Consider the following 14,247-nt stretch of genomic DNA (forward strand, 5'->3'; position numbering starts at 1 on the left):
CACTTTATGCCTAGCTTGATGGCTTTAAAGAAAGTGCTGCCAAGAAGACAACCGGGAAGTTTTAGAGAGTCATTTTATTCTTTTGTGTGCTTTTATATAGTTTAAAAAAAAGAGGGGAACCTTCAAATTTGTCAAAAAGAAAAGTGGAAGTGAGAGAGACGAGCATTGTTAACATGGGAGCATGCCTTGAACTTTGTTCATGCCCATGCAAACCTTGTGAATCTTGATTACAGAAACTTTTCAACAAAAATAACTATCCCCTTGTATAAATCCATTGTATTGTAAAAATAATGTGCCAAGATTTGCCTTTAGGATGATTACATTGCTTGTTTGGTGTGTGCAGTGCAAAAAACATAAACTTTGGCTATAGTGCATGAATTTACATTTTTTACTGGAATGTCAAAAGCTTCTGAAACTTTTACATAGTATATGCAAATTTTATGTTTTGTCCTAATGTTTCAGAATTTTTAGAGTTACATAAGTATGGTGAATGTACAGATTACTACACACTGTCCTGTTTTTGACAGATTCTATTTTTGATGCATTCTTTTGCTCGTTTTGATGGAACTACCGATTGTACGGTGGTATAAGCCATGGAGAAGTTATATTGCAATAGATACAATGCAAAAAAAAACAAAATATGAATTGGTTGGCAACAGTACTTGAAGTTGTAATTTGCTTTATTAGTACTAATGGATCTCACGAGGGTTTTGTTAAGTTTTGTGATTGAAGTTTTTAAGTTTTGGGCGAGATCACAATGGATGAAGGAATAAGGAGTGGAAAAAGACTAAGCTTGGGGATGCCTCTGGCACCGCAAGGTAATATTCAAGGACGCCCAAGCAATTAAGCTTGGGGATGCCCCGGAAGGCATCCCCTCTTTCTTCTAACAACCATCGTTAATTTCACTTAGAGTTATATTTTTATTCGTTACATGATATGCGTAAATCTTGGAGCGTCGTGTGTTTTTTATTTTTATTTTAATAATGCACCATGATGGTATGAGAAAGTCCTTGGTTGAGTTATAAAAGGCTCTTTTCACCTCACTTATATCTTTTGAGTATGGCTTTATAGAATGCTTCATGTGCTTCACTTATATCATTTGAAGTTTGGATTGCATGTTTCTCTACACATAGAAAACCGTCATTTGTAGAATGCTCTTTTGCGTCACTTATATTTGTTAGAGCATGGGCATATCTTTTGTAGAAAGAATTAAACTCTCATGCTTCACTTATATCTATTTAGAGAGTTAACGGGAGTTTGTCATTCACATGGTTAGTCATAAAATCCTATATAAAACTTGTAGCTCACTGGATTTGATATATTTGATTCCTTGCAATAGTTTTGCGATATAAAGATGGTGATATTAGAGTCATGCTAGTGAGTAATTATAGACTTGTAGAAATATCTGTGTTAAAGTTTGTGATTCTTGTAGCATGCACGTATGGTGAACCGTTATGTGAAGAAGTCGAAGCATGATTTATTTATAGATTGTCATCCTTTGTGTGGAGGTCGGGATCGCGCGATGGTTAACTCCTACCAACCCTTCCCCTAGGAGCATGCGTGTAGTACCTTGTTTTGATGACTAATAAATTTTCTCAATAAGTATGTGAGTTCTTTATAACTAATGTTGAGTCCATGGATTATATGCACTCTCACCCTTTCACATTTGTTAGCCTCTCTAGTACCGCGCAACTCTCGCCGGTGCATTAGACCAACCTTCCTCAAAACAGACACCATACCTACCTATTATGGCATTTCCAGATCCATTCTGAGATATATTGCCATGCAACTTCCACCACTTCATTTATTATGACACGCACCATCATTGCATATTGCTTTGCATGATCGTAAGATACCTAGCATGATATTTTCATGTCTATGATGGCATTGCTATGCTAAATCACTGCACATCCCGGTACACTGCCGGAGGCATTCATATATAGTTTTCTTTTGTTCTAGTACCAAGTTGTAATTCTTGAGATGTAAGTAAATAAAAAGTGTGATGATCATCATTATTAGAGCATTGTCCCATGTGAGGAAAGGATGATGGAAGCTACGATTCCCTCACAAGTTGGGATGAGTCTCCGGACTTCATGAAAAATAAAAGAGGTCAAAGAAGCTCGAATAAAAAAGGCCAAAGAAGCCCACCAAAAAAGGGAGAAAATAATTAAAATAATAAGAGAAAAGAGAGAAGGGTCAATGCTACTATTACTTTTTCCACACTTGTGCTTCAAATTAGCACCATGATCTTCATGATAGAGAGTCTCCTATATTGTCACTTTCATATACTAGTGGGAATTTTTCATTATAGAACTTGGCTTGTATATTCCAATGATGGGCTTCCTCAAATTGCCCTAGGTTTTCATGAGCAAGCAAGTTGGATGCACACCCATGCAGTTTCTTTTTGAGCTTTCATACACTTATAGCTCTAGTGCATCCGTTGCATGGCAATCCCTACTCACTCACATTGATATCTACTGACGGGAATCTCCATAGCCCGTTGCTATGCCTAGTCGATGTGAGACTATCTCCTTCTTTTTGTCTTCTCCACAACCTCCACCATATTCTATTCGAACTATAGTGCTATGCCCATGGCTCACGCTCATGTATTGCGTGAAAGTTGAAAAAGGTTGAGAATACTAAAGTATGAAACAATTGCTTGGCTAAAACCGTGGTTGTGTATGATTTAATACTTTGTGTGATGAAGATGGAGCATAGCCAGACTATATGATTTTGTAGGGATAACTTTATTTTAGCCATGATATTTTGAGAAGACATGATTGCTTTATTAGTATGCTTGAAGTATTATTGTCTTAATGTCAAATTATAGACTATTGCTTTGAATCACTCGTGTCTTAATATTCATGCCATGATTAGATTATATGATCAAGATTATGCTAGGTAGCATTCCACATCAAAAGTTATCTTTTTTATCATTTACCTACTCGAGGACGAGCAGGAATTAAGCTTGGGGATGCTGGTACGTTTCCATCGTATCTATAATTTTTGATTGTTTCGTGCAAATATTCTACAACTTTCATATACTTTTGGAAACTTTTTATACTATTTTTGGGACTAACATATTGATCCACTGCCCAGTGTCAGTTCCTGTTTGTTGCATGTTTTTTTGTTTCACAGAAAATCCATGTCAAACAAAGTCCAAACGGGATAAAAACTTACGTAGATTTTTTTTGGAATATATGTGAATTTTGGGGAGTGGAATCAACAGAAGGTGGTGCCCGAGGGGCCCACAAGCCAGAGGGGCGTGACCTGGGGGTAGGGCGCGCCAGGCTATCTTGTGGCCACCCCGTAAGGCGGTTGTTGCACTTCTTTCTCTGCAAGAAAGCTAATATCCGGATAAAAAATGTGTTAAAATTTCAGGGCAATCGGAGTTACAGACATCCGGGTATATAAGAAATGGTGAAAAGCCAGAATCTGGAATACGGAAACGGAAAGAAACAGAGACAGAGATCCAATCTCGGAGGGGATATCGCCCCTCCACCTCCATGGAAATCAAAGACCACAGGGGAAACCCTCCTCCCATCTAGGGAGGAGGCCAAGGAAGAAGAAGAAGGAGGGGGTCTCTCTCCCCCTCTCTCCCGATGGCACCGGAACACCATCGGGGCCATCATCGTGACGGTGATCTACACCAACAACTTCGCCACCGTCATCACCAACTCTCTCCCCCTCTATGAAGCGGTGTAACACCCCTTCTCCCCGCTGTAATCTCTACTTAAACATGGTGCTCAACGCTATATATTATTTCCCAATGATGTATGGCTATCCTATGATGTTTGAGTAGATCTGTTTTGTCCTATGGGTTGATTGATGATCATGATTGGTTTGAGTTGCTTGTTTTATTATTGGTGTTTTCCTATGGTGCTCTCTGTGTTGCGCAAGCGTGAGGGATCCCTGCTATAGGGTGTTGCAATATATTCATGATTTGCCTATGGTGGGTTGCTTGAGTGACAGAAGGATAAACCTGAGTGGGTGGGTTGTTGCATATGGGAGTAAAGAGGACTTGATACCTTTTAATGCTATGGTTGGGTTTTACCTTAATGATCTTTAGTAGCTGCGGATGCTTGCTAGAGTTACAATCATAAGTGCATATGATCCAAGTAGAGAAAGTATGTTATCTTATGCCTCTCCCTCATATAAAACTACAATAATGATTACCGGTCTAGTTATCGATTGCCTAAGGACAAATAACCTTCTTGTAACAAAAAGGTCTCTACTAAGACTAACGTAGTTGTTTCCTTATCTAAGCAGCCCCTAGTTTTTATTTACGTGTTCTTTATTTTCTTGGAAACCTATCCTATCACGCCTACAAAGTACTTCTAGTTTCATACTTGTTCCAGGTAAAGTGAATGTTAAGCGTGCATAAAGTTGTATCGGTGGTCGATAGAACTTGAGGGAATATTTGTTCTACCTTTAGCTCCTCATTGGGTTCGACACTCTTACTTATCGAGAAAGGCTATAATTGATTCCCAATACTTGTGAGTTATCAGACACCACGCTGGTGACAGAGCTGCACACAAGGTATTACAATCTGGTTTCTATTGGCCTACTCTTTTTAAAGATACTACTAAGTATGCCCTTTCATGTATTAATTTCAAAGAGTTGGTAAAATTTGTAAACGTGAGGAAATGCATATGAATTATTCACTTGCTCTTGAACCATTTGATGTCTAGGGCGTTGATTTTATGGCACCTTTTCCTTCCTTTAATGGGTATACTCGTATTTTATTTGCTATTGATTACGTTACTAAGTGTGCAGAGGCTATTCCAACTAGTAGTGCCAATCATAACACCTTATATTAAAATGCTTAAAGACATCATTTTACCGAGGTTTGTAGTCCCTAGATATTTAATGACCGGTGGTGGTTCACATTTTATTCATGGTTCTTTTTTTAAACTTCTAGATAAATATGATGTTAACCATAGAATTGTATCACCTTATCATCCTCGGTCTAGTGGCCAAGTTGAATTAAGTAACCGAGAAATAAAATTAATCTTGCAAAAGACTGTCAATGGGTATAGAAAGATTTGTCTAAGAAACTAGATGACTCTTTATGGTCTTATAGAACTGCTTATAAAAATCCCATGGGGATGTCCCCGTATAAAATGGTCTATGGAAAAGCATGTCATTTACTTCTCGGGTTAGAACATAAAACTTATTGGGTAATTAAAGAACTTAATCATGACTTCGAACTGGCCGATGAAAAGATGTTATTTGATATTAGCTCATTAGATGAATGGAGGACACAAGCCTATGAAAATTACAAGTTATTTAAAAAAATATGAAAATATGGCATGATAAGACAATCCTAAAACAAGAATTCAACATAGGAGATCTAGTGCTTTTGTACAACTCTTGTTTCAGATTCTTTGCACGTAAACTCATCTCCAAATGGGAAGGAACATACATTGTCGAGGAGGTCTATCGCTTCGGTACTATAAAGATCAATAACTTCAAAGACAAAAAACTGAGAGTGGTAAATGGGAAAGAATTAAGAATTACATCTCAGGTATGCCCATTAATGTTGAAACTAATATTATTCAAGTAATAACACAAGATGAGCACATAGGAGAGACCTTCCGGAATGCTCTAGAAACCTGAAAAGGAGTAGGTACATCGTAAGAAAACCAACTCCAAAAATTCCAAAAAAATATGTTCTCTTGTTTTTCGTATTTTATAAAAAATCCAAAAAACAAAAAGGAGGCAGGGGACCCACGAGGGAGGCACAAGTCAACATGATACGGACCCCCGTGGGTGCGCCCTGATGGCTTGTGGGGCCCTCGTGTTCCTCACGGACTCCTTTTCTTCTTGATCATGTATCCTAACCTAAAAAAACATTATATACTCCCGACTATTTTGAATACTGTATCGCGAGTTTTTCCTCTATTCTTGTTTGGGATTGTTTTTTAGACAGATCTAGATCACCATGAGAACACCAAGCTCCTCTAAGGACAAGTTCTTCGAGAAGGTCATCAACCCTTACCTGTCGGAGGTGATGAAGCACCCTCAGGCCATTGAGATGTATGAGGGTGTGCTTCACATCCGTGACGTGCAAGAACCAATGAAGGAGCGAAGCGAGAAGGCCAGGTTCACCGTGGTGGAGCAAGAGATCTTCAAGTGCCAAGGGATGGTTGAATGTGGTTTGAGTACTAATTACTCTATGATGACATACTTCATCCATGAGAACAAGCTGGAAACTAGGAACGTGGGAGAGGCCCTTTTCAACTTCAAGAGTGGATTGAACATCTCCAAATTCAAATCTTTGAGCTGCAATACTAAAACTGTGAGTATGAATCAAGGTTTAAGGGGATGAGCATCGCTTGTGATTTTAGGATTCTGGAGACAAGGTTCTCTTTCTATGATGGTGAGCCAATGCCTTGGAAGGCGGAAGACCAGTCCACCGCACTATCACCACCATCATCCAAGAAGGACTCCCAAGTACATGGGTATGGGCACCAGCCTTAGCTTGTTCCAAGCTTGGGGGAGGTGCCCCGGTATCGTATCACCATCACTTCCACCATTACCATCTATCTTAGTTCGATCCTTAGCTATTTCATGATTAAGAGAAATAAAATTTCAGATTTGCTTTGCTTAAATTTTTTGCTTTGAGTTCTACCTATCCTTGTAATCGAGTATGAGAGTTATATGATAAAGATTAGTTGAGTTTGTGTGCTTTACTTTTGTGCACCCATCATCATAGCATGGCACTAAAAGAAACAGAAAGATCATATGTTTATCTTGTGAGGAGTAATGCTTAACACAGAGAGCGGAGCCTCCCCCCCCCCCACCCCCACCCCCACCCCACCCGCACGCCTAGCTCCTCCCCCCATGCTAGGGTTCCCCGCCGCCGCCACCAGCCCCCAGCGCAGCCGCCGCTGCGGCCGGAGCCCATCGGTGCCGCTAGCTCCCTCCCTCCCTCCCTCCCCCTCCCCTCCCTGTGCCCCCACATCGCCCAAGCGGCAGCCAGGGCGGCGCCTGATAAGTCTCCATCGTATCTATAATTTTAGATTTTTTTCATGCCAATATTCTATAACTTTCATATACTTTTGACAACTTTTTATACTATTCTTGGGACTAACATATTGATCCAGTGCCCAGTGCGAGTTCCTATTTGTTGCATGTTTTTTGTATCACAGAATATCCATACCAAACGAAGTCCAAACGTAAAAAAATTTACAAGGAGTTTTTTGGAATATATATGATTTTTGGGAAGAAGAATCAACGCGAGGCGATGCACGGAGGGCCCACAAGCCCTGTAGCCGCCACCAGGAGGTACGGCGGCTGCTGCCAGGCTTGTGACCACTACTTAAGGCAGTTGGAGACCTTCTTTCGTGGCAGGAAAGATAATATCCGGAAGAAAATCGTGTTAAAATTTCAGCCCAATCGGATTTACGGATCTCCGGGAATTTAAGAAACGGTGAAATGCAGAATCTGGGAGCGCAGAAACAGAAGGACACACAGAGAGAGATCCAATCTAGGAGGGGCTCTCGCCCCTCCGCCGCCATGGAGACCATGGACCAAAGGGGCAAGCCTTCTACCATCTAGGGAGGAGGTCAAGGAAGAAGAAGAAGGAGGGGGGCTCTCTCCCCCTCTCTCTCCCGGCGGGGCGGGAACGCCGCCCGGGACATCAACGTGTGATGGCGATCTACACAAACACCTCCGTCATCTTCACCAACATCTCCATCATCTTCCCCCATCTATATTCAGCAGTTCACTCTCCCGCAACCCACGGTACCCTCTACTTGAACATGGTGCTTTATGCTACATATTATTATCCAATGATGTGTTGTTATCCTATGATGTCTGAGTAGATTATCATTGTCCTATCGGTGATTGATGAATTGCTATGGTTGGTTTAATTTGCTTGTGGTTATGTTGCTTTCCTTTGGTGCCCATCATATGATAGCGCGCGTGGATCACACCATAGGGTAAGTTGTATGTTGATAGGACTATGTATTAGCAGGCCAGAGTGACAGAAGCTTCAAACCTAGCATAGAAATTGATGCATATGGGATTGAAGGGGGGGGCAATATATCTTATTGCTATGGTTGGGTTTTACCTAAATGAATGTTAGTAGTTGCGGATGCTTGCTAATAGTTCCAATCATAAGTGCATAGAATTCCAAGTAAGGGATGACATGCTAGCAGAGGCCTCTCCCACATAAAACTTGCTATCGATCTAGTAACGTAGTCAATTCCTTAGGGACAATTCCGCAACTCTTACCACCACTTTTCCACACTCGTTAGACTAACGTATTTGTTTCTTTTTCTAACCAGCCCCTAGTTTTATTTACGTGTTCTTTACTTTCATGCAAGCCTATCCTATCACTCCTACAAAGTACTTCTAGTTTCATGCTTGTTCTAGGTAAAGCGAACGTAAAGTGTGCGTAGAGTTCTATCGGTGGTCGATAGAACTTGAGGGAATATTGCTCCTACCTTTAGCTCCTTGTTGTGTTCGACACTCTTACTTATTGAGAAAGGCTACAATTGATCCCCTATACTTGTGGGTTATAAGGACCTTTTTCCGGCGCTGTTGCCGGGGAGCAATAGCGTGGGGTGAATATTCTCGTGTGTGCTTGTTTGCTTTATCACTAAGTAGATTTATTTGCTGTTCTGAGTTGTTCTCTATCTTTTGTTATGGATATGGAACACGAAATACCAAAAAAATAGGTGTACTTGCTACTCATGGAGATGGGGAACCTCCTAAAACCTTCGATGATCGTTACGTGGAAAATATTGTATACTTCTTTAATAATCGTGAGAAAGCCCCATTCAATTATATAATGGGATACACGTTGGATCAACATGAATACTTTAGGGATTATCGCTTGACTCAAAAAGGGGAACTTTTATGGGACCAAATCCATTTGTTGAAATGGTATGCTTGGGAACTATGCAAGAGACATGGTGTTACTTGTTGCTCTAGGATGAAGGCTCCACACCTTCCCTTTTCTTGTGAGTTTAATGATCATAGAACCATGGCTTCTTATGCTAATGGTATATATGATTACTATGACGTGGATCAAATAGAAGAGTTTGGTGCTTTTATGGGTTCTTATGAAATTGAGGCTCTGTTTAAAAGGTATGATGATAATGATGATGCTCCTTACCGATATGAAAATTTGGCTATGCTTCGTTATTGTTATACTAATTATGAATATAATGCCCATATTGAACGATTTAAGGAGAAATCCTATGCTGCCCAAGAAGAGACTATTATTTTGCAGGAAACTATGGAAGAAGAAAATGCTGAAACTGTGAGCTCATTAGATGAAAAAGATGACGAGGAGAGCGAACAAAAAAAGGAGGAAGAGCGGACTAGCTACCCGTGCCCACCTTCTAATGAGAGTAACTCTTCAACTCATACATTATTTAATTTCCCTTCGTTCTTACCGAAGGATGAATGCTATGATCCCTTGGATTCGTTTGAAATATCCCTTTTTGATGAACTTGATGCATGTTATGCTTGTGGTCATGTTGCTAATATGAATGATGCTTATGAAGATGATCTAGCTATAGTTCCTTATGTTACACATGATGATTTTGATGAATATAATATGCATGTGCTTGCTGCTCCTACTTGCAGTTATTATGAGAGAGTAACTACATCTCCACCTCTCTATGTTTCCATTACGATAAAATTGCAAGAAACTGCTTAGGCTATGTATTGGCCTTTACTTGGTGTGCATGAGTTGTTCTTTTATGACATGCCAATGCATAGGAAGAGAGTTAGACTTCGTCATTGCTTGATATATGTTACCTTGTGCTCACTACTATATTTCAAATCATTGCTAATTAAAATTGGCTTTGATATACCTTGGGATCCGGGTGGATCCATTACTTGAGCAATTTATGCCTAGCTTAATGGATTTAAAGAAAGCGCTGCCTGGGAGACAACCCGGAAGTTTTAGAGAGTCGTTTATTTCTGTTTAGTGCTTTTATTTAGATTAAAAACAAAAAAAATATAGAGGGGAACTTAAAACTTTTTCAAAAAGAGAAGTGATTGTAAGGTGATGCATTGTGGAAGTGAGGGTCGACCTTGAACACTTGTGTTCATGCTCGTGGAAACAATGTAGAATTTTTCATGGATGTTTCTCACAAAAATAATTATCCCATTGTACAATTCCTTTGTGTTTTTAAAAATAATGTGCCAAGCAAAGCCTTTACGATTAGTTTGGGTGATAGTTGTTTGATCATGCTGAGAAAAGACATAAACTTTCTGCTCACGAAATTAATTTTCTTTTTTATTCTGGAAGAGATTTTGAGTTGATTCTTTTTTCTGCTGATTTATATGCATATTTATCCAGACGTTCGTAATTTTTCAGATTTTTTTGAGATATCAGAGGTATGAGGAATATACATATTACTACAGATTGTTCTGTTTTGACCGGTTCTGTTTTCTATGCATTGTTCTCTTATTCTGATGAATCTATGGGTAGTATCGGGGGGTATGAACCATGGTGAAGTTGGATTACAGTATATATAATGCTTATATGAATTTAGAATGAGTTCATAACAGTACTTGAAGTGGTGATTTATTTTATTATACTAACGGATCTCACGAAGTTTTGTTGAGTTTTGTGTGATTGAAGTTTTCAAGTTTTGGGTGAGAGCACGATGGATGAAGGAATAAGGAGAGGCAAGAGCCTAAGCTTGGGGATGCCCGAGGCACCCCAAGGTAATATTCAAGGAAGACTCAAGCATCTAAGATTGGGGATGCCCCGGAAGGCATCCCCTCTTTTGTCTACAATCTATCGGTAATTTTACTCGGAGCTATATTTTAATTCGTCACATGATATGTGCAAATGCTTGGAGTGTCTTTTGTGTTTATTTTTCCTTTTTCTTTTATGCACCATGCTGGTATGAGATACTCCTTGGTTGGCTTTATAGAATACTTCATGTGCTTCACTTATATCATTTGAAGTTTGGATTGCTTGTTTCCCTACACATAGAAAACCGCCATTTGTAGAATGCTCTTTTGCTTCACTTATATTTGTTATAGCGGGGCATATATTTTATAGAAAGAATTAAACTCTCATGCTTCACTTATACCTATTTAGAGAGTTAACAAGAGTTGGCCATTCACATGGTTAGTAATAAAATCGTACATAAAACTTGTAGATCACTGAATATGATATGTTTAATTCCTTGCAATAGTTTTGCGACATGAATATGTGATATTAGAGTCATGCTAGTGAGTAATTGTGTATTCGTAGAAATACTTGTGTTAAGGTTTGTGATTACCATAGCATGCACGTATGGTGAACCGTTATGTGATGAAGTCAGAGCATGACTTATTTATTGATTGTCATCCTTTGTGTGGAGGTCGGGATCGCGGGATGGTTAACTCCTACCAACCTTTCCCCTAGGAGCATGCATGTAGTACCTTGTTTCGATGACTAATAGACTTTTGAAATAAGTATGTGAGTTATTTATGACTAATTTTGAGTCCATGGGTTATACGCACTCTCACCCTTCCACCATTGCTAGCCTCTCTAGTACCGCGCAACTTTCGCCGGTGCATTACACCCACCATATAGCCTCCCTCAAAACAGCCATCATACCTACCTATTATGGTATTTTCATAGCCATTCCGAGATATATTGCCATGCAACTACCACCGTTCTGTCTTATGACATGTGCCACCACTTCCATATTGTCATTGCATGATCGTAAGATAGCTAGCATGATGTTTCCATGGCTTGTCCGTTTTTTGATGTCATTGCTATGCTAGATCATTGTCACGATACACTACCGAAGGCATTTCATATAGAGTCATCATTGCTCTAAGTATTGAGTTGTAAGTGTGATGATCATTATTAATAGAGCGTTGTCCCATGTGAGGAAATAAAAGAGGCCAGCGAAGCTCATTTACAAAAAAGAGGCCAAAGATGCCAACCAAAATATAAAAAAAGAGGCCAAAGAGCCCACAAAAAAATGAGAGAAAAGATAGAAGGGACAATCGCTACTATCCTCTTTCCACGCTTGTGCTTCAAATAGCACTATGATCTTCATGACGGAGAGTCTCCTATGTTGTCACTTCCATATACTAGTGGGAAATTTTCATTATATAACTTGGCTTGTATATTCCAATGATGGGCTTCCTCAAAATTTCCCTAGGTCTTCGTGAGCAAGCAAGTTGGGTGCACACCCACTAGTTTATTTTGTGAGCTTTCATACACTTATAAGCTCTAGTGCATCAGTTGCATGGCAATCCCTACTCACTCACATTGATATCTATTGATGGGCATCTCCATAGCCCGTTGATACACCTAGTTGATGTGAGACTATCTCCTCCTTTTTGTATTCTCCACAACCACCATATTCTATTCCACCTATAGTGCTATGTCCATGGCTCACGCTCATGCATTGCGTGAAAGTTGAAAAAGTTTGAGAACACTACAGTATGAAACAATTGCTTGGCTAAAACCGGGGTTGTGCATGATTTAAATACGTTGTGTGGGGAAGATGGAGCATAGCCAGACTATATGATTTTGTAGGGATAACTTTCTTTGGCCATGATATTTTGAGAAGACATGATTGCTTTGTTAGTATGCTTGAAATATTATTGTCTTTATGTCAAATGGTATACTATTGCTTCGAATCACTCGTGTTTTAGTATTCATGCCATGACTAGATTATATGATCAAGATTATGCTAGGTAGCATTCCACATCAAAAATTATCTTTTCTATCATTTACCTACTCGAGGACGAGTAGGAATTAAGCTTGGGGATGTTGATACGTCTCCATCGTATCTATAATTTTTGATTGTTTCATGCAAAAATTCTACAACTTTCATATACTTTTGGCAACTTTTTAAACTATTTTTGGGACTAACATATTGATCCAGTGCCCAGTGCGAGTTCCTGTTTGTTGCATGCTTTTTGTTTTGCAGAATATCCATACCAAACGAAGTCCAACCGTAATAAAAACTTACGGGGATTTTTTTTGGAATATTTATGATTTTTGGGAAGAAGAATCAACGCGAGGCGATGCATGGAGGGCCCACAAGCCCTGTAGCCGCCACCAGGAGGTACGGCGGCGGCTGGCTGATACGTCTCCATCGTATCTACTTTTCCAAACTCTTTTGCCCTTGTTTTGGACTCTAATTTGCATGATTTGAATGGAACTAACCTCGATTGATGCTGTTTTCAGCAGAATTGCCTTGGTGTAATTTTTGTGCAGAAATCAAAGTTCTCCAAACGTCCTGAAAATTTACGGGGGAGCAATTTTTGAAAATAAGAAAAATATATGCGCCAAGTTCCACCTCAGGGGGTGGGCTAGTGGGCCACAAGCCCTGGCTCCGCCACCACCCCCCTAGTGGCGGTGGGCAGGCTTGTGGGGCCCACACGGCTCTGCCGCCCCCAACTCCAACTCTATAAGATCCCTTTCGTCCCAGAAAAAATGAAAAGAGAAGTTTTCGTCGCGTTTGCGATATGGAGGCGCCTCCACCACCTGTTCTTCATCTGGAGGTCAGATCTGGAGTCCGTCTTGGGCTCCAGAGAGAGGAAATCATAGCCATCGTCATCATCAACCTTCTTCCCTCTCCAATTCCATGAAGCTCTTCGTCGTTCGTGAGTAACCTATTCGTAGGCTCGCTGGGCGGTGATGAGTAGGATGAGATCTATCATGTAATCGAGTTAGTTTTGATGGGAATTGATCCTTAGTATCCACTATGTTCTGAGATTGATGTTGCTACTACTTTGCCATGCGTAATGCTTGTTACTAGAGCCCGAGTGCCATGATTTCAGATCTGAAATTATTATGTTGTCACCAATATATGTGTGTTTTAGATCCGATCTTGCAAGTTGTAGTTAACTACTATGTGTTATGATCCGGCAACCCCGGAGTGACAATAACCGGAACCACTCCCGGTGATGACCATAGTTTGAGGAGTTCATGTGTTCACCAAGTGCTAATGCGTTGGTCCGGTTCTTTATTAAAAGGAGAACCTTAATATCCCGTAATTTCCTTTTGGACCCCGCTGCCACGGGAGGGATGGACAATAGATGTCATGCAAGTTATTTTCTAAGCACGTATGACGACACACGGAATGCATGCCTACATCACATTGACGAACGGGAGCTAGCCACATATCTCTCTGTGTTATAGCTGTTGCATGATGAATATCATCCAAACAAATCACCGACCCATTGCCTACGAGTTTGTCCGACTGCTGTTACTTCTCTTGCTCTGCTGCTGCTGCTGCTACTGTTGCTACTGTTGTT

The sequence above is a fragment of the Hordeum vulgare genome, chromosome 6H (genome assembly GCF_904849725.1).
Source record: "Hordeum vulgare subsp. vulgare chromosome 6H, MorexV3_pseudomolecules_assembly, whole genome shotgun sequence".
Taxonomy (NCBI): domain Eukaryota; kingdom Viridiplantae; phylum Streptophyta; class Magnoliopsida; order Poales; family Poaceae; genus Hordeum; species Hordeum vulgare.